The sequence below is a fragment of the Erinaceus europaeus genome, chromosome 19, assembly GCF_950295315.1.
Source record: "Erinaceus europaeus chromosome 19, mEriEur2.1, whole genome shotgun sequence".
NCBI classification, from domain to species: Eukaryota; Metazoa; Chordata; class Mammalia; order Eulipotyphla; family Erinaceidae; genus Erinaceus; species Erinaceus europaeus.
Genome location: NC_080180.1, coordinates 65,841,503 through 65,865,614, shown reverse-complemented (window position 1 = coordinate 65,865,614; position 24,112 = coordinate 65,841,503). Strand labels below are relative to the sequence as shown.

Here is a 24,112-nt window from a genome sequence, read left to right as displayed (position 1 = left end):
TTACAGTGCACGAGGATGCAGGTTCAAGCCCCTGGTCCCTCCCTACCTGCCGGGGCAGGGGCTGAGTGGGAGTTTCATGAGTGGTGAAGCAGGGCTGCGGATGTCTCTGTCTCTCTTCCTCTATTCCCCCATTTCTTTCAATTTCTGTCTATATCCAATAATGATAATGAATAAATAAAAATAAAATGAAAGACTGGCATAAGGATCCTGGTTCGAGCCCCCGGCTCCCCACCTGCAGGGGAGTCGCTTCACAGGCAGTGAAGCAGGTCTGCAAGTGTCTGTCTTTCTCTTCCCCTCTCTGTCTTCCCCTCCTCTCTCCATTTCTCTCTGTCCTATCCAACAACGACAACATCAACAACAACAACAATAATAACTACAGCAACAATAAAAAAACAAGGGCAACAAAAGAGAAAATTAATTAATTAAATTAAATAGCAATATTCTCTGTGTTTGTATAAGATTCCCTTGTTAGGAGAATGACCATAACTAAACTGAATATACAGGAAGCATCATAGTTGCTTGTAGATTAATTTATTTCTATATATCATTCTTAGATAATATTTCTTTATTTTAATTTTTTTTTCTCCACCAGCTTATTGCTGTGGTTATGTCTGTACAATGAATTCACCATACCCATAGGCCTTTTCTTCCCCCTTTATTTTAGAACAGAGAGAAATTGAGAAGGGGGGAGTAAAGAGGGAGAGAGAAAGAGAAACACCTACCTACCGCACTGCTTTAATGTTCCTGAAGCTTTCCTCTGCAGGTGGGAAACGGGAACTTGAATCTGGGTCTTTGATGATGTCAGCAGGTGTGCTCTGTTGAATACTCCCAGTCTGGCCCCTACATAAAAATGATTTTCTTTATGTGCTCAACATTTATTTTGACATTTTTATTGAGGGCTCAGTGCTTTACAGTGCAGTCATTGTCACATGCTATAATTTCACGTCCCCGGCCCCTCCAGGCCTCCCACCCCCCACCCCTTCCCCTAGAATTCTTTGCTTTGATGCAATACACCACGTCCAGTCAGGGTTTGCTGGTTTGTTTTCCCCTCCCTGCTCCTAATTATTAGTTCCTACTTCAATATATATATATGTATATATATGCTATACAGGAAGTTGTGAAGAGAGGGAGCCCTTCTACGCTGCTGGAAGGATTATAAATTGTAACAGCCATTATAAAAAGAAAAATGGAGATTTCTCAAAAATGAATTTAGACGTTCAATATCATTTAGTTATCATCTGTCCCACAATTTACCTGAAAAATAAAACACACAAAAAAATTAATATGAAAATATCTCTGGGGTGCAGGCAGTAAGGCAAACAGTGAGCCTCACATCCTCAGGCTCCAGAACTGGGTTTGAGATCTGCAGGTGGGGAGCTTCCCAAGTGGTGAGGCAGGGCTGCCGCTCTCTCTCTCTCTCTCTCTCTCTTTCCCTCCCTCTTCTCACTTAATTTTATCAAATAATAAATAAATTGAAAAAATAAAAGGGAGTCAGGTGGTAGCACAGCTGGCTAAGCTCAGGTGGCGCAAAGCGCAAGGACCTGCCTAAGGATCCCGGTTCGAGCCCCCGGCTCCCTACCTGCAGCGGAGTCGCTTCACAGGTGGTGAAGCAGGTCTGCAGGTGTCTGTCTTTCTCTCCCCCTCTCTGTCTTCCCCTCCTCTCTCCATTTCTCTCTGTCCTATCCAGCAACGAGGACATCAAGAACAACAACAATAAACAAGGGGAACAAAAGGGAATAAATATGTATTAAAAAATTTAAAAAATTAAAAAAAAATAGACTAAAAGGACAGAGAAATGTCTATGTATTTTTATTTTAATTGCAGTATACATTACAGTAGCCAAGGACTGGACACAACCTCCATGGCCATCAGCTAGAGAACAAAGAAAAAGCCGTGACCCAGGGGCTATGGATTATCAGGAGACCGAGCCCTGCCGCAGCCAGGCAGAAATAGAAGGAGTTTGGGTGGAGGGGTGACGGAAGTCAGAGACGGACAGAGAGGGCTTGATTTGACTCATATTTGGGATCCTGGGAGAACAAGCAAGCAGATGAACTAAACTAAACAACAGTCAGCCTGCGAGCTAGAAGGCCACTTAGCGGCTGCCAGAGGGGAAGGAGGGCTGTCAGTCAGGACTTGGTGATTTGCAGCGAGGCAGACACACCTGAAAATGCTGTCACCCGACATCACTACTACAACAAAGCGGCTATTTGCCCAGCATTTATATTAAGAACAGCTTTCACTGCTTCAGCGAGAGAGTTGAGCAAAAGAAACATATCCCCAGACTCACACAGTTTACATTCTAAGAGCATGAGAGCCACAAAGACATTGAATGGAGTAACGGGGGTTGGGGTTGGATGGGGATGGTGCAGACTGTTGAGCTCACACATTGCCCTGTGCAAGGACCAGGGTTCAAGACCCCCAGCCTCATCTGTTGGTGGGAAGCTTCCCAGGTGGTAAAGCAGTGCTGTAGGCACCTCCCTCCCTCTCTCTATCCTGCTCCCCTCCTAATTTCTCTCTGCCCTGTGGACATAAAAAGAAGGGGGGGATAAGTGGTCTTCAGGAGTGAGGGATTCATTCTGTGTTCCCCGTCTACAGGGATAAAGTTTCACGAATAGTGAAGCAGGGCTGAAGGTCTCTCTCTCTCTCTCCATCCCTTCCCTCTTTCCCCCTCTCTCTTTCTCTCATCTTTATTTAAGAGAATAAGCTTGGGTGATAAAAGTGAAAGTCAGTGTTTACTTGCATATGACTCTAATAATCTAGGAGAAAAGCGATGGGTGGTGTTGAGAGTTGAATGGAGACACCAGGAGAACAAGGAACGTGAGGGGAGCTAGGCTGCATGGTGCGTCAGTGTGTGTGCAAGAACTAGACAAAGCTAGGAAGAAAAGAAACACAACATGTCAGCTTTCCTTTCAAGTGAAAATAACAATTTTCTTTCTGTGAATGGCTTTTATATTTTTAAAAGAAACAGTTACTTTTTTTTTTTTCCTCCAGGTTTATCCCTGGGGCTTGGTGCCTGCACTATGAATCCACTGCTCCTGGAGGCTTTTTTTTTTTTTTTTTAATAGGATATGGGCAGAGAGAAATTGAGAGGGGAGAGGGAGATAGAGAGGGGCAAAGAAAGATAGACAGACACCTACAGATCTGCTTCACCACTTGTGAAGCGACCTCCCTGCAGGTGGGGAGCCAAAGGCTCAAACCCAGATGGTTGTGTTTCATACTATGTGCTGTTAACCCGCTGCACCGCCACCCAGCCCCCAGGAATAGTCACCTGTGTTCTCATACAGTGCATGCACATATCTGTATACACCACATGTGTCTTTATTTCATAGTTGTCAGTATATGCTTGTCAGCATGCTTGCCACATATCCGCACAGGAGTTCAGGCATGATTTCCACTTGCTCCACCTCCCGAGACCAGAGACTCTAAGGCAGTGAATGATGTATACTTAGGAGGAAGAAAAGGTCACGGTAACTACATCTTGATAAGCTCTCCGAATGTAATTCAGCCTACGGTATGGACAGATCGTGACAGTCTGTAAAGAGTAACACGGCACAGTTGTGCCGCTCCCCGCTGGAAGGCTGAGTTAACGTGAATCCAGTGTTACTGTAGGGAGGGACGGACATCGGAGACGTTTTCTCCAAGTAGTGAGAAGTTCATGTCCTTCCTAATTGTTCCTGCTGGAAGGCCTCTGATAGGCTGAGGGAGAGACTTCAGAGGATAAGCAGTACCTCTTGTCTTTTGTCGGCTCTTCTGCGAGAACACGCGTGCCATTTCATCTAAGACATTCTGCCTGGGTCCTTGGTGCATATTCCCATAGCTTCATTTTCTTTGGTTTCCCAAATTGCCTGAGGAGTATAAGGAAGGAATCATATCCTTGAGAGTGAGGAAGGTATGGAGGAACAGCTGCTCATCTTAGTTATTTTTTCTTTCTCTTTTTAAAATATTTATTTATTTACTTGAGAGAGAGAGAGAGAGAGAGACCAGAGCATTGCTCAGCTCAGGCTTCTGGTCGTGCTACGGACTGAACCTGGACTTCAGTGCCCCAAGCATGAAAATCTTTTGCATAACCATTACACTATTTTCCCAGCTGAATACTCTCTCATCTAAGTTGTGCTTCCATGCCTGTGAGCCACACACATGTATGTCCCCATGCATAGCCAGCAGAGAGACATGTAAAATACACATGTCACACACACACACAACAGACCTTAATAGCAAACCCAAGTCACAAGATCAGGGTGGCACACGGTGCTTTTTAGTCAAAGTAAATATCATATCGCTTTAATATGTCAAGGTCCTTATTCACAAAACAAAACCCAAAAACACTGAAATCATGAATGTAAAGTTTTTACAACATATGAGATAAGGTTACAACTAAAGGAATCATATCACTGCTTGGGGTCAGGAGGTAGACAAGTGTTGCAAGTCTCTATCTATCTGTCTATCTGTCTATCTATCTATCTACCTCTGTGAAATAATACAGGGGGAAAATAGCCATTGGAAAAGCTGGAGTCACAAATTTAGTCGAAAAAAAATTTAGTTGAAAAAAAAAATTCATTGCCACAAATTTAGTCGAAAAAAAAATTCATTGCTTAAACACAGACTACTACTTTTTTTTTTTGTCAATGTCAATGTGGCTTGGCTAATGTGAATAAAGTGTTTTCATTTTTTCTTTTACTCCACTGTTATTACTGGTGTTCAGTGCCTGTGCTATAAATTCACTGCTCCTTGGTAGGACAGAGAGAAATTAAGTGAGGAAGGGAAGATAAAGAGATAGAGAGGGAGGGAGAGAGAAAGACAGACACCTGCAGACCTGCTTCACAGCCTGTGAAGCGACTCCCCTGCAGGTGGGGAGCCGGGGGCTCGAACCGGGATCCTTGAACCGGTCCTTGCGCTTTATGCCACATGCGCTTAACCTGTTGCAACCCCCAAACCAAAGTGTTTTCTAACCAAGGTACCCTTACTCTCAAAACTGTTTTGCTAAAAGCTGATCTGGAAGATTACACAGCAGTTGTGACTACAAGGCCAAGGTCTCAGCACCCTCCAAAATGTTGTGAACTGAGTTCCAGAAAAGCCGACTTACTTTTCAAATCCCAGCCTTGTGTGCTCACTCACTAATCTGTTCCCTCTCTCACAGAAATGTGTTCTTTCCTACTGCACAGTCACAACTTCAACAGACAGAGAGCTCTCTAAAACCAAAGGAAGCAGGGCAGAAAGACAATGTCTCCTCTGTAACTGTCTCTGCTACAGAATCGATCTTTTCTCTCTCAGTCCCAATTACACAGAAAGTTCCACAGTCAGTCCAGAACTCTGGACTAAAATTTCTCATGATTGCACCTTCCTCCAGTTCTCACACTCTCGTGTGTCATTGGAAGCTGGGCACATCCCTCCCCAAGAGAGAAGGAGACAGAGAAAGGATATTGCAGACTGGGGCTCTCTAAACCCCACTGTGAACGCATTTTGCTAAAGGGTGGCTTGCAAATGTGAACCCAGATACTAATGCAAAGCTGAACCATGATGCAAGAAACATGTAAGCAAATGACATCGAGGAAGCCACTTACCCAGAAGGAAAGGCTGTCTCATGGAAGGGTCCCTTATCATCTGGATAGAAGTCTCTGGCTTCAGATAAATATTCAGTACTGCCTCAAATAATGACAGTGTCTCCTAGCAAGGAGAGAAATGCCTAGCTTGAGGTAGACACCGGCTAGCTCATGAGTTTGAGATCGCAAGGCCTTGAGCTCACACAGCAGTTACCTTGACCTAACCTCCCTCCTTCCCATTTGACTGGTGGCTTCCCCCAGAAGAGCCCTGTTCCTTGCAGCAGAGAGACCTAGATCCAGGGACGTTCTCTGTGACTCAGTACTGGGCTTTGATCTGGAAAGGACAGTGAGCTTCGGCTACGGAGAGTGTCTGAAAGATAGGTATGAAGAAACATAGTAAAAGAAGTTGTATGGAGCAGGAGATAGGGATAGCATGAAGGTTATGTAAAGAGACTCTCATGCCTGAGGATCTAAGGTCCCGGGTTCAAGCCTCTGTACCACCATAAGCCAGAGATGAGCAGTGCTCTGGTGAAAAATAAAAAAAATAAAAGATAAATAAAATGGTATGATGGGACCAGGCAGTGGCGTATCTGGTTAAGTGTTCACATCACAGTGCATAAAGACCCAGGTTCAAGTCCCTGGTCCCCACCTGCAGGGGGAAATCTTCACAAGTGAAGCAGTGCTGCAAATATTTCTCTGTTTCTATCCCTCTCTACTTCCCTCTGCCCTCTTCAATTCTCTCTGTCTCTATCCAATAAATAAATAATATATTTTAAAAACATTAAAAAGAAAGAAAAAACTAGCGAGATCTTCAAACTAGGTCCGTCTACATGGTGACTAAACCTTGGCTTTTGGAGGAAACTGATTCAAGGGAGCCCCATGGAAAGACTAAGTGCTGGGGGCATCCTCTGTGCCAGCCTGCTGAGCCGTATGCACATACAGAGAAGTAATAGCGAGAAGATAACAGAGCCAGCAGCCACACACAGGGTGACCTTGTTCATCTCTAGGGTAGGATTAAGGCAAAGGAAACAAGAGATCCACAAGCTCTTTCTATTAGACCAACATCCCCAGGCACCTGGTCTCACCAACCACAAGGAAACCCTTGAAACAAATCGCAGGCAAAGAATGCAGAAAACCAACAGAGCAAGAGAGACAATGGAAAGGCATCAAACAGTCACAGCAGGACTACAAAACACTATTAATAAAATAACATATGCAGAGCTGGGATTGAATAAAAGATCAATACCCTCTTTTGGCTGGTCTCCTGGCTACAAAACTCACCTAGGTCACGTCACAATATAATGTAAATGAAAGGGTGTTTCCACCAGCCAGCAGAGAGATGCAGTCAGAGAGAAGCCTGCTCGGTGATTTCCTGTCAAAGGAAAGCTGACATCAAAGTTTTCTCTTTCTAATTTGAGTTTTGAAGCAGCCCAGAGAAAGAGGAGTGCTGTTAGGAAGGGTGAAAATGTTATTGAACAAGATTAAAGAGATACGATGATGAAACAGTTCAGTCCTCTCATTAGCGATATGTTGAAATTCAGGACCGAATGTTTGCATGTGAAGACTGTGCACATGTGAGGAGACATCAGGAAGCATCTCAGTATTAAATATCAAAAGAAAGGCTAAATCAACTCTCACATTGTGAGCAGGACTTAAAGATAACAGCCACGAAGGAGAGGGAGTTTATGGATTTCAGAAGAGGAGTGATTCATATTAGGTAGGGAGAAAGAGTATTTGAGGAGCTTGAAATTCTGCTCATTTGTCTTCGCGAATAAAACAATTAGCTAGAGATATCCTGCAAGACCACTAATTAGCAATATATTTTTCAAATGAAGAAGAACAGGGTTAACTCCTCTATATCTTGAAAACTGTAATTCTAGTTTAGTTTAGTTATTTTCTCTAAGGGCATGAGATCAAACTTGCAGATCTATTTCGGAGTACAATTACAAATATGATCTATGGTCTGACTTCCTAGCAGTCTCTGGTTACAAGATGATTGGATTTTTTCATTTCAGACTGTGGAAAAATAAAACTTCCATATGTTTCTCAATGTTCTCATAAAAGTTCCCCATTTGGGACTCTGCGTATATCCTGTTTCCTACTTGGCTATAGTTTAGACTTAACATGATTTTTTTTCTTTAATGTCTTTTAATTATGATTTACTTATTTTACATAAATATATGTGACTGGGACATGGGAAGATACAGTTTTCATACTACTCTGGAAACTAGTCACAAGGGTCAGGTTTTGAGGGCCGTCAAGGCAGTAGAACCTTCCCCAAAACTCATTTTCTATCTTACTATCAGTTTGTCAGCTCTCCTCCGGAGAAGCTGGTATAGCTTTCACGTTCATTGATCAGACCTTCTGAATTCTTGTTATTTTTCTGGAGTTTTCATTTATTTGTCTTTTGCTTTCTAGAATTATTCCCAAGCTGGGAAACCTAAAATCTTAGTACCACTCAACTCTCTTGAATCCCAAAAGACACACTAATGCCAAGGAGAGCTGCATTGGTGTTGTTTTCTTCTGCAATAAAGCACCTTCTCTCCATCAACAGCAAGGAGAGGTATTTCCCCAAAGGATGCACACTTTGTTCCAGCCTGATCAGCTCCAGGAGGACTTGCTGCAGCCTAGTGAACAGGTGTGGGTCAGAGCTTCTGACCACACTCACTTCTGCTCCTCATGCTGCTAAGGCCAGGGCACAGTGCCAACATCGCCATGGGTTTTAAGACAGAGAAATGTTCTTACTTGACTTTGATTATTTATTAATTTTTTATTAAGTATTTCTTTATTTAGCCCAACGTTATTATTAGTGATTTAATAATGATTGACAAGATTGTGGGATAAGAGGAGTACAATTCCATACAATCCCCACCACCCCATGTATCACACTGGAAGTTCCCCTGCTCTTTATCCCTCTGAGAGTATGGAACAAAGATCTTTATGAGGTGCAGAAGGTGGGAGTTCTGACCTCTGTCATTGCTTCTCTGCTGGACCTGGGCATTGACAGGTGGGTCCATACCCCAGCCTGTCTCTATCTTCCCCTAGTGGGGCAGGGCTCTGGAGAGGGGAGGTTCCAGGACATATTGGTGAGATCGTCTGCCCAGGGAATGTCATCATGGTAGCATCTGCAACTTGGTGGCTGAAAAGCATTAAGATGTAAAGCAGAAAAAACTGTTTAAGAATCAGGAAACTAAAGTTAAGAATAGAGCAGGTGAGATTTAGGGTCTTTATGTAGGAAGAAGCTAGGAAATCTGTTTTAGGTCTATTCCAAGGGGTCCATGACTTTAGTAATTTTTACCTGAGCCCAACAGCTAACATGCAGGAGGGCTAAGAGTCTTGTCTGGGGAGATGGTGTCAGAGTTGGGAATAGGACTAGAAAGCTGGGTCAGGGCAGAGGGAAACTCCCAAATGTGGGGAAAGCATATGCATTTATTTTGGGCCCAACATGCTTGCAAGTCCTGTGTTCAACTGCTAGAGTTTTCTTCCTAGCCAGGTCTGTTGTTGAGGTGGTCTGGTGTCGGGCTGCACCGCGGAGAAGAGAGCGGACGTCCAGAGCAAAGGGGTACACAGATCTCAGAGAGGGAGAGCCGAGAGCCCAGAGAGAGAGAAGGGAGGGGTGAGGGGGCTTTTTATTGGGCGACAACCAGGGGTGACGTGTAGGGCCAGGATTGGTTGAAAGGGGGCACTCTAGGATTTAGCGGGGCATAGAAAAACCTGGGGGCGGAGACTGCATCAGAATAAGTCCTCAGCAACACAGGTCATTTAGTTTTTACAGGTCCACAGAATCCCTGCTAAAAAGTAGCTTCTTTACAGGAGTTTTGGAATAAGATAGAGCCACAGTGACTGAGGGAATGAGAAGTCAGTAAGCCAAACACTCCTTGGCAATGAAGTCATGTGACATTTTCTGTCTAAGCACAATTGAATGATATTTTAATAATTCCTTAATTTACTATTTAAAGGCCTGGGATATATATATATATATATATATATATATATATATATATAATTTTGCCTCCAGGGTTATCAGTGGGGCTTGGTGCCTGCACTACAAATCCACTGCTCCTGGAGGCCATCTTTTTTTCCCATAGTTGTGACTGTTATTGTTGTTGTTTGATAGGACAGAGAGAAATTGAGAGAGGGGAAGACAGAGAGGAGGAGAGAAAGATAGATACCTGCAGACCTGCTTCACTGCTTGTGAAATGACCCTTCTGCAGGTGGGGAGGCAGAGGGTTTGAACCCGGATCTTTGCACCAATCCTTGTGCTTCTCACTATGTGAGTTTAACCCAGTGCACTACCACTTGGTTCCATTTATGTCAATCTAAATGTGTATCTATATGTTTCTGTCAGTAACTTTCTGGGATTATGTGTGTGAGTCAACATAATAGTGTGAAGCCTACTCTCTCTATTTTTTTAAATCTTTTCAAATTTCATCTTGGCATGTTTCCTAGCCTCCTACATGTCAAAAGAGAAGAGACTGACTATGATGATTATCTTTGACTATAACTATTTTTGCCTGGTATTATTCTCAATGAACACAAAGCAGTTGTAACATTTATGCTGTCTTCCATGGAATTTGTAAAATTAAAATTGAGCTAAAATCTGCCCAAGGAAATTCCCTCCAGGAGCCAGGCCAACAGTGGGGCAGGGAAAGGGTTCTGGGAGATTTGCAGCTCTGTGTTCAGCCAGGGCTCTGGGCTGGGTGGTCGAGTCTGTGCTGCCTGATGTTGGCCTGGCCTGTCCGTCATCATCTCACCCTGAACACCGGAAGTAGTTTGCACTGGGTGCAACAGGTCTCCTTCTCGACTTGTTGGATGCATGGCCACAGGGATGTTGTGTGGGGCTATGTGAAAGCTTGGCAGAGCTTAAGGGAGCTCTCCCATCCCTGGATGGAGGTCTGGAAAGACACCGCACTTGTTAGCCTCTCTCCTTAAAGAGATGAGCCAAGAGGGAAAAGTCTCCCAGACTCAGTTTCTCCTTGTCAGTCTCTCAAGCTCACAGAAAGCCTACAGGCCTCTCTCACTTAGTTCCCCTGCTAGCAGCAGGCCACATGGCTGCCTGCTTGACGGTTCACTCAAAGTTCATGACAGTCACTCAAAGCTCACACATCCACTTCACCTTTTGATCATAAAGGAGAGCACACTCTATCATACACCCCCAACACCCGACAGTGAAAAACCGCCAAATATTATTTCCTTCTGCCTTTGATATCTGTGATTTACCTCAAGCTTTGTTTTCCTTCTTCTCTCCCTCACCTTACTGGTTTAACCCCTCTGCTTCTCTCAAATGCCTTTGGATAATTAACTCGCTTGCATCATGGAGAATAATCGTTTTGACCTTTATGTATCTCATCTATTCTTGTCATCCCAGGCCCCTACTGTAGGGGCAAGCTGACCTTTAAGAAACCTGTAATTTCTGACATATGTGAAAAATGTTCTTTGTTTAACTCTCTATATAAACCTGTACCTATCTCCAAATAAATGAGTGTTCATACCAGAGTACTCCCCGAGTCCTCCTTTCTGAGTCACAGGATCCCTAAGAGCTGGTGAAGGAGGGTCAGTGACTTAGCCCTGTCCGGATCCTCTCCACGTGAGCGCCGGCATCATTGTCAGTCCCCTTGAGCACCTTGCTGTGCACTGTCCCATTTCCCTGTGCAGATGTTGCCTTGAGCCATGGCAATGGTATGCGAGGGGGAGGACCCACTCACGGTGCTTCCACGGCCAATATGCCTGTAAAATACTAGGGACTTTCTTTCCTTCATCTTCATGTATGTGCCTCCCATTGGAAAACAGATCCTTTTTGTTTGTTTGTTTGTTTTTTAACTTTATTTATCTGTTGGATAGAGATAGCCAGAAAAAAGGGAAGAGAGTGACAGAGAGGGCGAGAGACAGAAAGACACCTATAATGCTGCTTCACCACTCACAAAGCTTTCCCTCTGCAGGTGGGGACTGGGGCCTTGTGCAAGTGTGTCAGGTGTAGCAACACCCAGCCCTGAAAACAAATTCTTTAAAAAATTTCTATTGCTGGAAGTGGGCAATCATGCAGTGGGTTAAGCACACATGGCACCAAGAGCAAGGACCGGCATAAGGATCCTGGTTCGAGCCCCAGGCTCCCCACCTGCAGAGGAGTCACTTCATAGGCAGTGAAGCAGGTCTGCAGGTGTCTGTCTTTCTCTCTCCCTCTGTCTTCCCCTCCTCTCTCCATTTCTCTCTGTCCTATTCAACATATGGATAAAATGGCCACCAGGTGCTGCAGATTCTTAGTGCAAGCTGGTTTCCACCCAGGAAGATCTACCTGCGAACAATCCCTGGTCCTCAACTTACACTGAAAATGGATTCCAGAAGAATTTAAAGACGGGTGCTGTCTTTGTTGATCTCACAGCAGCCTATGACACGGTCTGGCACCGTGGTCTCCTAGTCAAGATCTCAAGATGCCTGCCTCCATGGGTGGCCAAAACTATATCGTTTCTTCTCCAAATCAGAAGATTCCGGGTGCATCTGGGTGACAAGTCTAGCAGATGGAGACTTTTCTCAAGTGGCCTCCCCCAGGGCTCTGTTCTGGCTCCTATGCTATTTAATATTTACATCAATGACCTCCCAGAAACTTCTTCAAGGAAGTTCATCTACGCCAATGACATCTGCTGTGCAACTCAGGCATCCAAGTTCGACATCCTCGAGGAAACACTCACGAAAGACATGTCTCTGATATCTGATTACTGTAAAAAATGGCGACTAATCCCTAGCACTGCAAAAACGGTATCATCTGTTTTCCATCTACACCATGCCTCGGCCTCGCGTGAGCTTAGTGTGCAGCTTGGCGATACTAGAATCCGGCATGAAGCCCAGCCAGTCTATCTTGGCGTTACTCTCGATCACACTCTGTCATTTCACAGACATCTCATAAAAACTGCAGCAAAGGTGGGCGCGAGGAATCACATCATTGCAAGACTGGCCAGCTCCTCATGGGTGCGAGCGCTTCCACACTGCGATCATCCTCTCTGGCATTATGCTATTCCACTGCAGAATACTGTGCCCCAGGATGGTTCCGTAGCCCCCATGTCCACTTGGTCGATTCCAAATTATATTCCTCCATGAGGATCATTTCTGGAACCATCCGTTCCACCCCAGTTCCATGGCTGCCAGTTCTTAGCAACATCGCCCCGCCAGATATTCGTCGGGATGCCGCATCATCTAAGTTCATTTCCCACGTCTACGCTCGACCGGACCTGCTAATATACGCGGAGATCTTCACCCACCCTGTCCAATGCTTGACGTCTCGTCACCCAATCTGGTCCCCTACGCCTACACTGAACTTCGCTGTTCCAGACTCTTGGAAACAGAGTTGGCAGTCAGCTGAGGTAAAGAACCAACACCTCATCACAGACCCCTGTGAGCGTCAACCCGGCTTTGACCTAGCACGTTATGATCGGGCCCTCCTCAATCGCTATCGAACAGGCCATGGCCGGTGCGCCGCTATGTTCCATTGCCGGGGAGCCAGAGACGACCCGAATTGCCCCTGCGGCTGCAGACAGACTATGACCCACATAGTCAACGACTGCCACCTCTCCAGATTCAAAGGAGGTCTCGAAACTTGACATCAGGCTCAACCTGACGCTGTTGACTGGCTACGGAAGAAGGGCAAACGCTAGAAGAAGAAGTGCAGGCACCAAGCCCCAGCAATAACCCTGGAGGCAAAAATCAATCAATCAATCAAGTACAACAGAAGCTGTTAGTAACATCATCATCTGCAGCCTCTTAAACAGCCACCACCCCACCTGTAGTGACTGCTACATAAGTGTTTCAGAAACCCATTCTCACACCATAAGATCCTCTCATGTATCTCTAAATTAAGACCTTCTGTCACACTTTTAATTTGTTAACAAATGAAGAAACAGCTGTCTCTGTTCCGCTGTGTTCTCAGACAGGAGGATGACAGTGGGACTTGTCAGTCCTGTCTGTGAAGGACTTCACCTTGGTCTAGTGTTGAGGAAACTGGCAGCTTCACCTGAAAATTTTAGCAAGAAATTGAACAATCTTTAAGTGTGGGCTTGACTTAGTATGTCATTTCTGTCACAATTCATCTAGTGCATGAGGTCTCATACTGTTCTTGGAGGAGCCGTGGATTTGAAAGATCGAATAAGAAAAGTCAGATTTTTAAAGACATTCGAGTTTCAAACACCTAGGTCTGCACTAATTAGTTCTGCACTGTGTCCTCTATCTCTCTATGGAATGGTGGGAGTGAGAAGTCTTGCAGTGTGGAGGGATGGCTCAAAAAATGTATTAAGGAATCATTAGATCAAAGAGATGGGAATGAAGCATCATTCTCACTAATATGTTGTACAAACATAGAGATCTGAGCACTGGCTAAAGCAGAACAAGCATGAATGTAATAGAAAGCTCAGGGCAGCACAGAAAGGTCACAGGTGTTTGGGAGGGCTTTGCCAAGCTCCATTTGATATTTGATGGTGCTGCCTGGATTCAGGCCAAATGACTCACAGTTTCATAGGCTATTTGCCACCCTTGAAATGGTGCTTTACTTGGGCAAAGATGATTTTATGTTAGTGATGGAGATGGAACCAAGCATCACATGAGGCCAGTGTAGGACGAGGAATGTGGATGGCGGTGCCCAGTTTCCCTGTAAGACTGGAGGAGATTCACAGAGCTTAGTAGACCATACAACTGAGGAAACATAAATGCTTATCAAGCCATTTGGTCCTAAATATTGATAAATGGGATTAGTAAATACATTTCTGTCCTAAGCACCATCTTGACTAAGGGTTTTGGAAACCAAGAAGGTTTGGAAGTATTTGCTTTAGGCCAGCCTGTGTAGGCCAGCTTCTAGGCCCATTGACAGAGAGGCAGATATAAAGATATACAGAGACAGTGTTACACTTATTGTTTAAATACTTGAGCAGTCACCAAGAAAACAGCTGCATTTGCATGGTTATTATTAAACAACTTAGTAGATACTCAATCTGAGCTGGGTAGTGGCATTCCTAGGAGAACACACATGCTACCATGAGCAAGGACCTGGGTTTAAGCATTCTGGTCCCCACCTGCAGGGGACAAACTTCACAAGCTCTGAAGCAGTGCTTCAGGTATCTCTCTTTCTCTCTTTCTCTCTCCTAGCTTAACTCTCCCTGTAATTCATTCTCTGTTGCACCAAAGTGAAAGGTTCTGGGGTGGGTGAGGGGGGAGAATATAGGTCCAAAGAGGATAACATAGGACCTAGTGGGGGGGTATTGGTGTATGGAAAACTGGGAAATGTTATGCATGTACAAACTACTCTGTTTACTGACAAATGTAAAAGATTAATTCTCCAATAAAGAAATAAAGAGAAAGAAAGAAAAAAGAAAGAAAAGAAAAGAAAAGAAAAGAAAAAGAAAGAAAGAAAGAAAGAAAGAAAGAAAGAAAGAAAGAAGAAAGGAAGAAAGACGAAAGGAAGATCACTGCTGAGTAGTCTGGAGTTTCTGTGCAGACACCTAGCACCAGCTATAACCTTAGTAAAAAAAAAAATCATATAGGATAGTTTTAATAATATATAAACATGCATATAAATGAACAGATTAACTTTGATTAATGAAATAGGAAAAATAGTGTGCTTTTTTATTATCTCTACTTATTTATAGGATAGAGACAGAAATTGAGAGAGAAGCAGGAGATAGAGAGGAAGAGAGACAAAGAGACACCGAAGCACTGTTTCACCACTCACAAAGCTTCCCTCCTGTAGGAGAGGACGAGGCGCTCAAACCTGGGTCCTTGTGTATCGAAACACATGCACTCAACCAGGTGCACCATCACCTGGACCAAAAATTACCATATTTTTCTCACTGCCACTTGAAGTAGAAATTGGTAGAAAAAAGTAAATTATGATAGAGTCATACCACTATAGAACTACAGGTGGGCTGCCTCATTGTAAAAGGTAATAAGATTTGTTTATAGATTAATCAGGACTATGTGTAACACAAGTTGTGTCATTGACATAAACTATCAAAATATTTTTAAAGTGACCCAATAAATTCATTATTGTATCATCAGTAAAATAGTCATTATTTCAGACTGAGTGTATATAAATAAATGTCATCCCGCTTATTGTAAGCAGAGTACTGTCAGTTCACAGCAGTGTTGCTAGTCAGATGCTTTTCATTTCATTGTCGTGTGTGTGTGTGTGTGTGTGTGTGCATGCATATGTTCTCTGCTTCAGGCTGGTCTTTTCATTCAGCAAGTGGGAGAGACAGCAGAGCAAAATATGAATTATCGACTTGCATGAAAAAAGTCTTTCAAATTTGGAGTGTTTTATTATCCTTCAATATAATCTCTATAAGACAAAGGCGGGGGTGAGTGCATTTTCTTTAAACATTCAGAAGAGCAGAATTTCAGAAACTGCCTAAGAAGATATGCAAACAAGGTTTCTCCAGAAACATAAGTAATTTATGAGTTAAGAAAGTATGTGATACGCTTCTTTAATATAATCTACCAAATGAAACTTCTTCAGTGCTGTCAATCAAACAAAATGGTGTGTGCACTCCATCATTATAATTGTCTTTTTTTTAATAAATTGCAGCTTTAATAGAGCTTATAATTAACTATAGTTCGTTAACATGATGGGGCTGATCAGGTAAGTTTTAGTGAAATACACTACGTGGAATATAAGCTTTCTCATTTGAGCTTCTTCATGTTTTAAAATAAGTAAAGAATAGTTTATTTGAATTTCCACAAAGAACAGAAGTTTTAAAATGCTTTATAAAACATAAAGAGTTATCTATCATATTAGACTACCACTAGACCAAAAACTATATCAAAAGGACAATTCAAAACCGATGCTTCCTCAATTTCTCTGATACTTACTCGCTAGGATTGCAAAAGCAGAGCCTACAAACTGGGTATTTAGGACAACACCCGTGTACCTTCTGGTGGCCACACCTCTAGATGTGGAGGGCCAAAGTGTCCTCAGGGGCCCTGTTGATTGATGATGATGATGATGATGATGATGATGATGATGATGATTCATGGTTTGCAGTCAAGGATAAATAAGTCATTGGTACATGTGTAAAGTCATTGGTACATGTACTCAGTTTTCTGTAAAACACTCCAGCCCATCCCCACCTCTGTCCTCCTCCACCATCATGCATCAGGACCTGAAAATCTCTCCAGACCCACAGAGTGCCTTACTTCGGTGCAACACACCAAACCCAAGTTCTGATGTGTATTTCTCCTTTTTGTTCTTATTTTTCAATTATTGTCTATGAGTGAGATATAGCCCATATTCATGCTTCTTTTTCTGGCTTATCTCACTTAACTTCAAGCTCCATCCAAGATGATGTGAGGAAGATGAATTTATCTTTCTTTTTAAATTTTGCATTTATACTGTCTTTACTACCTAGCAGTATGCTGTTCTTTTAAAAATTATTTTTAATATTTATTTTTGTTAATGATTTAATGCTGGTTTAAAGGTATAAGGTAACAGAAATATAACTCCACATCTTTCTCACCACCAGAGTTCACATACACGCTCCCTCCACTGGAAACTACAGTGGTTCTTTCAAGATCACAGATATGGGCTGACTGTTATTTTTATAATTATCTACTCATATTTGTAAATATTTGCCCATTTTTCTATGGTTCTGTTTTTTCTTCCTTTCTAAGTCATGCCTACTAATCCTGAGTGTTCTTCCATTTGTTTTTCTTCTGTCTCTGGGTCCAGATAGAGTTGGAGTTCAGAGCCCTCTGGTCATCTTCCCCTAAGATTTCTCCCCCTCTGGGTGTATGAAACAAAATTCTTTATGGGCTGTAGAAGGTAGGAGTTCTGGCTGCTGTAATTGTTTCTCCACTGGACATGGGTGTTGGGAGGTCAGTCCATACCCCCAGCCTGTTTATTGTGTCCTAGTGGTGTAGGGCTCTGGAAAGTTGAGGTTCTGGGACATACTGGTGAGACCTGAGTTCAGGGTGAAATCATAATAGCATCCACAATCTGGTGACTGAAAGGCAATAAGATATAAAGTAGGGCACAACGTTTAATAAACAGGAACCAAAAAGTAGGAATAGAGCAGATAAGAATAGGGACTTTAGGGTGAAAAAAAGTGAAAAAGTTTATTTTAGGGGCCCATGGCTTTGGAAATTTTTACCAGAGCTTAACAGTTAACAAGGATGTGGACTAAAAATATTGTCTGGGAAGATGGTGTCAGCGTTGAGAATAGGGCTAGAAATCTGGATCAGGGCAGCATTGTCTCATGTCCCTTAACTGAGGGTAGTTTTTCACTTAGGTTTGAGGAGGACTGTGTTCTTTATCATGTGTATCCTTAAAATGTTTCTTGATGTTTAGAATTTGAAACTTTGAATAATGTTTCCTAAACACATTCTCCCAGCAAAACTTAGACAGGACTACACACATTAAATTGCACTTAGGTGTTGTGATACAGCCTGTCAATAGGACTTTGGGACTCAATTAACATATGGCTAAGCCTGAAGGAGAGAACATAATTAGCACATGACTGATGTCATGCTGATGGGCTTATGCAAACCAAGTGACTTAACTTCCAGGCAACTGCATGTCTGGACTTTCCCTGGGCTCCTTCTCATGCTCAAGCTCAGGGTTGCTGGGCTTCCCAGCACCTGCCATGTGGTCTATCCCGGGAGACAGCATATGAGCTTTGGTAATGTTTGGGTCTGGCCTACTCTTAGCTCTGCCTCTAATTGCTTATCGTGTCGCACCTAAAATATACCATTCTGTACTGCTGAAGACTTTGATTTTTTTATTTACATATTTAAGGAGAAGGGGAAGCATTTGTTGGCTGTGTAATATCAGAAGGTTCAAAAGGACGTGATGTGTCTGTCTTAATAATCTGGTGGAGAAACTTCAGGCTAGAGAGTAGAGTTCAGCTTGAGGAGTCTTCTACATCAGACCATCACCGGAAACTTCCAGAGAGTTTTCACACCTTATGCTGATGAGAAAATGAATTTTCTGACTTTTCACTACTGTCACTTCACGTGTATTGTAAACAATGCATAAATGATAAAATACCTCTAGATTTATGGCGTGATCACATAATGATTTTAAACAGTGCTTCTTCTCATTAACTAGTAGGGATTGCAGGAGGATTCATACATATTAAAGATAGAAATCGGGGGTTGGGTGGTAGCGCAGCGGGTTAAGCTCAGGTGGCACAAAGCGCAAGGACCAGCATAAGGATCCTGGTTCAAGCCCTGGGCTCCCCACCTGCAGGGGAGTCGCTTCACAGGCGGTGAAGCAGGTCTGCAGGTGTCTGTCTTTCTCTCCCCCTCTCTGTCTTCCCCTCCTCTCTCCATTTCTCTCTGTCCTGTCCACCAACAACGGCATCAATAACAACAACAATAATAACTATAACAATAAAACAACAAGGGCAGCAAAAGGGAATAAATAAATATTTCAAAAAGATATAAATCACCCAATAAATTCCTATAGGAATAAAAAAAAAGGAGAAGAAGAAGGAGAAGGAGAAGGAGAAGGAGAAGGAGAAGGAGAAGAAGAAGAAGAAGAAGAAGAAGAAGGCCTTAAAGGGCTATAAATAAAATAATTTGCTTCCCTCAACTTACTTTCTTCTTCTAGTGTTTGCCCTTCTTCCGTAGCCAGTCCACAGCGTCAGGTTGAGCCTGATGTCAAGTTTCGAGACCTCCTTTGAATCTGGAGAGGTGGCAGTCGTTGACTATGTGGGTCATAGTCTGTCTGGAGCCGCAGGGGCAGTTCGGGTCGTCTCTGGCTCCCCAGCGATGGAACATAGCGGCGCACCGGCCATGGCCTGTTCGATAGCGATTGAGGAGGGCCCCATCATAACGTGCCAGGTCAAAGCCGGGTTGACGCTTGCAGGGGTCTGTGATGAGGTGTTTGTTCTTGACCTCAGCTGACTGCCAACTCTGCTTCCAAGAGACTGGAACAGAGAAGTTCAGTGTAGGCGTAGGGGACCAGATTGGGTGACGAGACGTCAAGCGTTGGACAGGGTGGGCGAAAATCTCCGCGTATATTGGCAGGTCCGGTTGGGCGTAGACGTGGGAAATGAACTTAGATGATGCCGCATCCCGACGAATATCTGGCGGGGCGATGTTGCTGAGAACTGGCAGCCATGGGACCGGGGTGGAATGGATGGTTCCAGAAATGATCCTCATGGAGGAATATAATTTGGAATTGAACTTACTTGAATAAATATGCAGGAAACTTTTTTCTTGACATCCTTAACCCAATAATTAAACCACTCAAAAACCAAAAACAATAGTAATTTCATAAGATCTCTGTGTCAGAGTTACCAGAAATTATCTTCTCTGTCAGAATAAATTGAGTGACCCAATTTATAATTATTTCAAAGTATGAAAAGATTATCATTTTCTCAGGACTTCCAGATACATTTAAATTTGTAAAGAGGGTGTCAGCTGCTATTTCTTTTTCAATGGGATTTAAAATAAATATTATTATGTTATGACAATTGACCTTAAAATTGACTACTTTTGCAGCAGGAAATTTTCCTCGTGTGCTCATTCTCACATAAATCTCTTCATATTATATATGTGACCTTTCACAATGTCCTTTCATCTGTGTGTGTGGTGTTTGTGTGGCAGCTGGTATAATGGAAGGTCAATACAGGTAGAATGAAGGGTGTTGATTGCACAGGCAGACAAATAGACTGTAGGCTATTAATTGAAGAACCTGAACATGTGACCATTAAGACCATGGGCTGAGTGGAGGACCTGCTGGTAGTTTCCTTGTGATCCGTGTGTCAGAGTGGTCCTGTGGTTTCTCTCTTTCTCTCTCTGATTAGAAACCTTCTCTCAAAAACCAGTATAAATCGTAAAGATTTTTTATTATTTATTTTATTTATTTATTCCCTTTTGTTGCCCTGGTTTATTGTTGTAGTTATTGATGTCGTCGTTGTTGGATAGGACAGAGAGAAATGGAGAGAGGAGGGGAAGACAGAGAGGGGGAGAGAAAGACAGACACCTGCAGACCTGCTTCACCGCCTGTGAAGCGACTCCCCTGCAGGTGGGGAGCCAGGGATCCTTACGCCGGTTCTTGTGCTTTGTGCCACCTGTGGTTAACCCACTGTGATACCACCTGACTCCCAATCTTAAAGATTTTTAAAGGCTTATGTATATATAATTTTTTTTTCATAGGGCAAAAATAAATTGACCGGAGAGTGGGGCATGAAGGGGGAAGGAGAAGGAGAGACAGTTGTGGCACTGGCCTGCCACTCTGAAGCTTCCTGTTGTAGGTGGGGACCAGGTGTTTGAACACGGGTCCTTGTGCAGTGTACCATGTGCACTCTACCACAATCACCACTGCCTAATTCCAATAAAACAAATCTTAAAGAATCTGACTGTAGAGGACAGAATTATAAAATTACAATAAAGCAACCAGTTTCTGCACATTAAAGTATTGCTTTGAAATTCTCCCCCATTTAGAAAAAAAATTAACTCTGATAATGTAATGTAGACTTTTTCCTCAAATATTAACCCATCAAAAATATTAAATATGGGGCATAAATAACTCAAGAGTTCAAAGACATCTGGAAATCGTTAGACCTTCCTATTTAAATAGTGAGGAAATAATTCAGCAATCCCTCACAAAACATACATTCATGCCATAACTGTGAATGGTCTATTTTTTACAGCTAGTATTATTTTGTTTGCTTTCCAAATAAACTTGCAAATAAGGTAAAATCAATTAAAGTTAATAGGAATTTGAAGTGAGAAAAATAGGGAAGATAGAAACAAATCTTACAAAGAAATAGGTTAAGAATAGCAGCAGGCTTTTCTTCTTAAAGAGGATGCAAATGAAATCCATTTTATTCCTCAAAATAATTTAAGACCCAAGAAGAAAAGTGTTGTGTGTGCAGTGATGACTCTTCTTTTATGCTCCAAGTACGACCTGCACTTCCATTCTGCGTCTAAACTGCCAAAGCCAACAGACCTGCAGCAGATCATGCTTTTCCTACCTAAAGTCCCCCTGGCTCTCTTTCTTAGGATGCACTTTTGACTTTGAAGCACTGAACCTCCCCTTCCTCGTTGAAGAAAGTTTGCAGTTTTAGATACACATACTGACCAGCAAGAATAGTCGAGTCTTGCAGTCATAAAGGAAAAAAAAAAAAATCACGGAGTCAATCAGCACATTGAAAAGTAGAAAAACAATAAAAGCTTGTACATAAGAACAACTATAGCAAACATTCCAGGTGGTGGCACACCTGGTTAAACAGACATGTTACCATACACAAGGACCCAGGTTCAAGCCCCTAGCCCCCAATTACAGAGAATCTTCATGTGCAGTGAGGTCATGTTGCAGGTGTCTCAATGTCTCTCTGTGTTTCTATCTCCCCCTTCTTTTCTCAATTTCTCTCTGTCCTATGAAATAAAATAAGTAACTAAAACGTTAATAAATAAATAATAAATTAAATCTCTAAGAAAGAGCAAGGATAGCGTTACGCAATTAAATCCGTCTTGAATTTCCTTCTCTGACTTTTGAATCTAAATAATAAACAATGGTCAGATCTGACAAATACCTTTCCCCCCCATTGACATGTTTATCTACAACAGTGTGGTAGTGGGTTTTGATACCATCATACTCTAGAAATCCCGGCATTGAGAGAACTCTGTAAGGACCCAGAACTACCCGCTAGGATTTCTGTGAGAAGTACTTCAAAATAATGACAAATTTAAGAATGAAAATTGCGAAAGATAATATGCTGGGATTGAATGCTGTTCACCGAAGATGAATCAAGTCACCTACTTATAAAAAAGGGGGGGTAGATAATGCACTTTAAAGTGTGTGGTTCACAGTAAAAGTATAGGACTGCAAGTCTCCCCAAATATCTTGGTCATACTGAGAAGAAATGAAGGGAGAAGGTAATGAGGCAGAACAGGGGTGAAAGGGTAATTGCCGGGGTCCTGGAAAAGTAGAGTCAATACTTTGGCCTTACTAGTGATTCTGCATGACCTTGGGTCCCTTATTAAATTTAATAGCTGCCTCCTTAGTCCTTTTTTGGGACAGTTTCCACCACCAGAAATGTTTTTTTTTTCTTACTAGGAGTTTATATATAAGAATTGGTAATAGGACTCCAGCAGTCTAATTGCTTTACTTTAAGACATCATTATGGTTCCTTCTTCCTCTACGGCAAAATGGATTGTAGACATCTTGAAAGAAATGAGATTGCATATGGAACTGCCTTCCCATCTTTCAGGATTGTGCCCTGCGCCCTACCTGTGAGTGTCACGATAGCCCTCGATTGATTTCCACACGTACAAATGACCAGCCACCTCAAAAGCAACATGCCCATCCGGCTAATTACTACCAGGCAGTCTTGCATGCTTAATATAATGATTGCAAAGTAGCAAGGGTACAGAAATTAATACGCTTCTGGAACATAGACTCAGTGCTACCAGAAGGACAGGCCACTAAAATGATGAATAATTCTCTAGGTAGGTAAATTGAGCCTTAGGAGACAATATTATAAAATATTTGGCCAGCAGATATATGGCTATTTGGGTTCCTGGAAGTAGCTTAGAAATCCTCCAAGGAGGAAATTATTTCCAGTAAAGATAAGAAAAAAAAATTGTGAAGAATGACTACAGTTCCAGATTCATTTCACAGCTCTGGCTATGCTGCATAATCAGTAGATGATGCCTGTGTTTGGCTAAATAACGAAAGAAACTTGGAACATGAAGATGAAAGAGAAATATAGTAGAGTTGAAAAACTATGTCAAGAAAATTCCGGGTGAAGAAAAAGGTTACCGGATATGATAAATAATGCAAATGACCCAGCAAGACTCGCTAGCCCACCCTTTAAAACATTTAGTTCTCAAATGAAATATCATGGGTGTGTTGAAATGACAGGAGGGCTCAAACTCTCCACACAGATTATTTCTGCAGCCACTAAACTGGCCCGAAGAAATATAGCAGCCTGAAGAGACCACACAATCAACCTGAAATTTAACATCTTATCATATTTGCGTTTTTGTCAAAGTGATGTATGGAGGTAATCTCCCAACTCATCCAGGTCAGAAGACTGCCAAGTCTTCTCGGTCTCCTATGAAGCTATAAAAGTAGAAAAAAAAAAAACAAAAAACGAGGGAATAGCCACACTTTTAGTGTTTTTTCAAAGGGATAAACCAGAGGAAGATACATTTGTGACTGAAAACCTGCGGCATTGTAAACAGGTGCTGTGGATGGTTTACTTCCCAAAGTGGCGGACTTGAGTAGTGATGGTAGAGACTACACGGCACTCACTCACACAGCTGGAAACTAAGTCACTCATTAGCCCATCTGGGATGTTCCATACTATTTACAGAAATGGGGGCCGGTGCAGGGCTCACGGTGCATACGCCTCACCATGCACAAGGGCTCAGGGAAGGACCCTCACAGGGGGAAGCTTAATGGGTGGTAGGTCGGAGCTGCTCAAGTGTCTGTTTCTCGTTCCTTTCTTTCACTGCCCCCCTTCCCTGTCCATATCTCTTTGTCCCTAGACAATAACAAAAACTATAATAAACCTTGCTGTTTACAGAAATATTTTATTTTTGTCATCAAGACTGCTGTGTGGAAGATATTATTTTAATTAATA

General features: G+C 42.7%; 1 protein-coding gene across 1 annotated transcript in view; it reads left to right on the top strand.

The window, feature by feature from the left end:
- LOC132534698 (uncharacterized) overlaps nucleotides 1-24,112 on the top strand; it is a 98,424-nt gene that overhangs the window by 22,169 nt on the left and 52,143 nt on the right. The gene's annotated exons all lie outside the window — the stretch shown is intronic.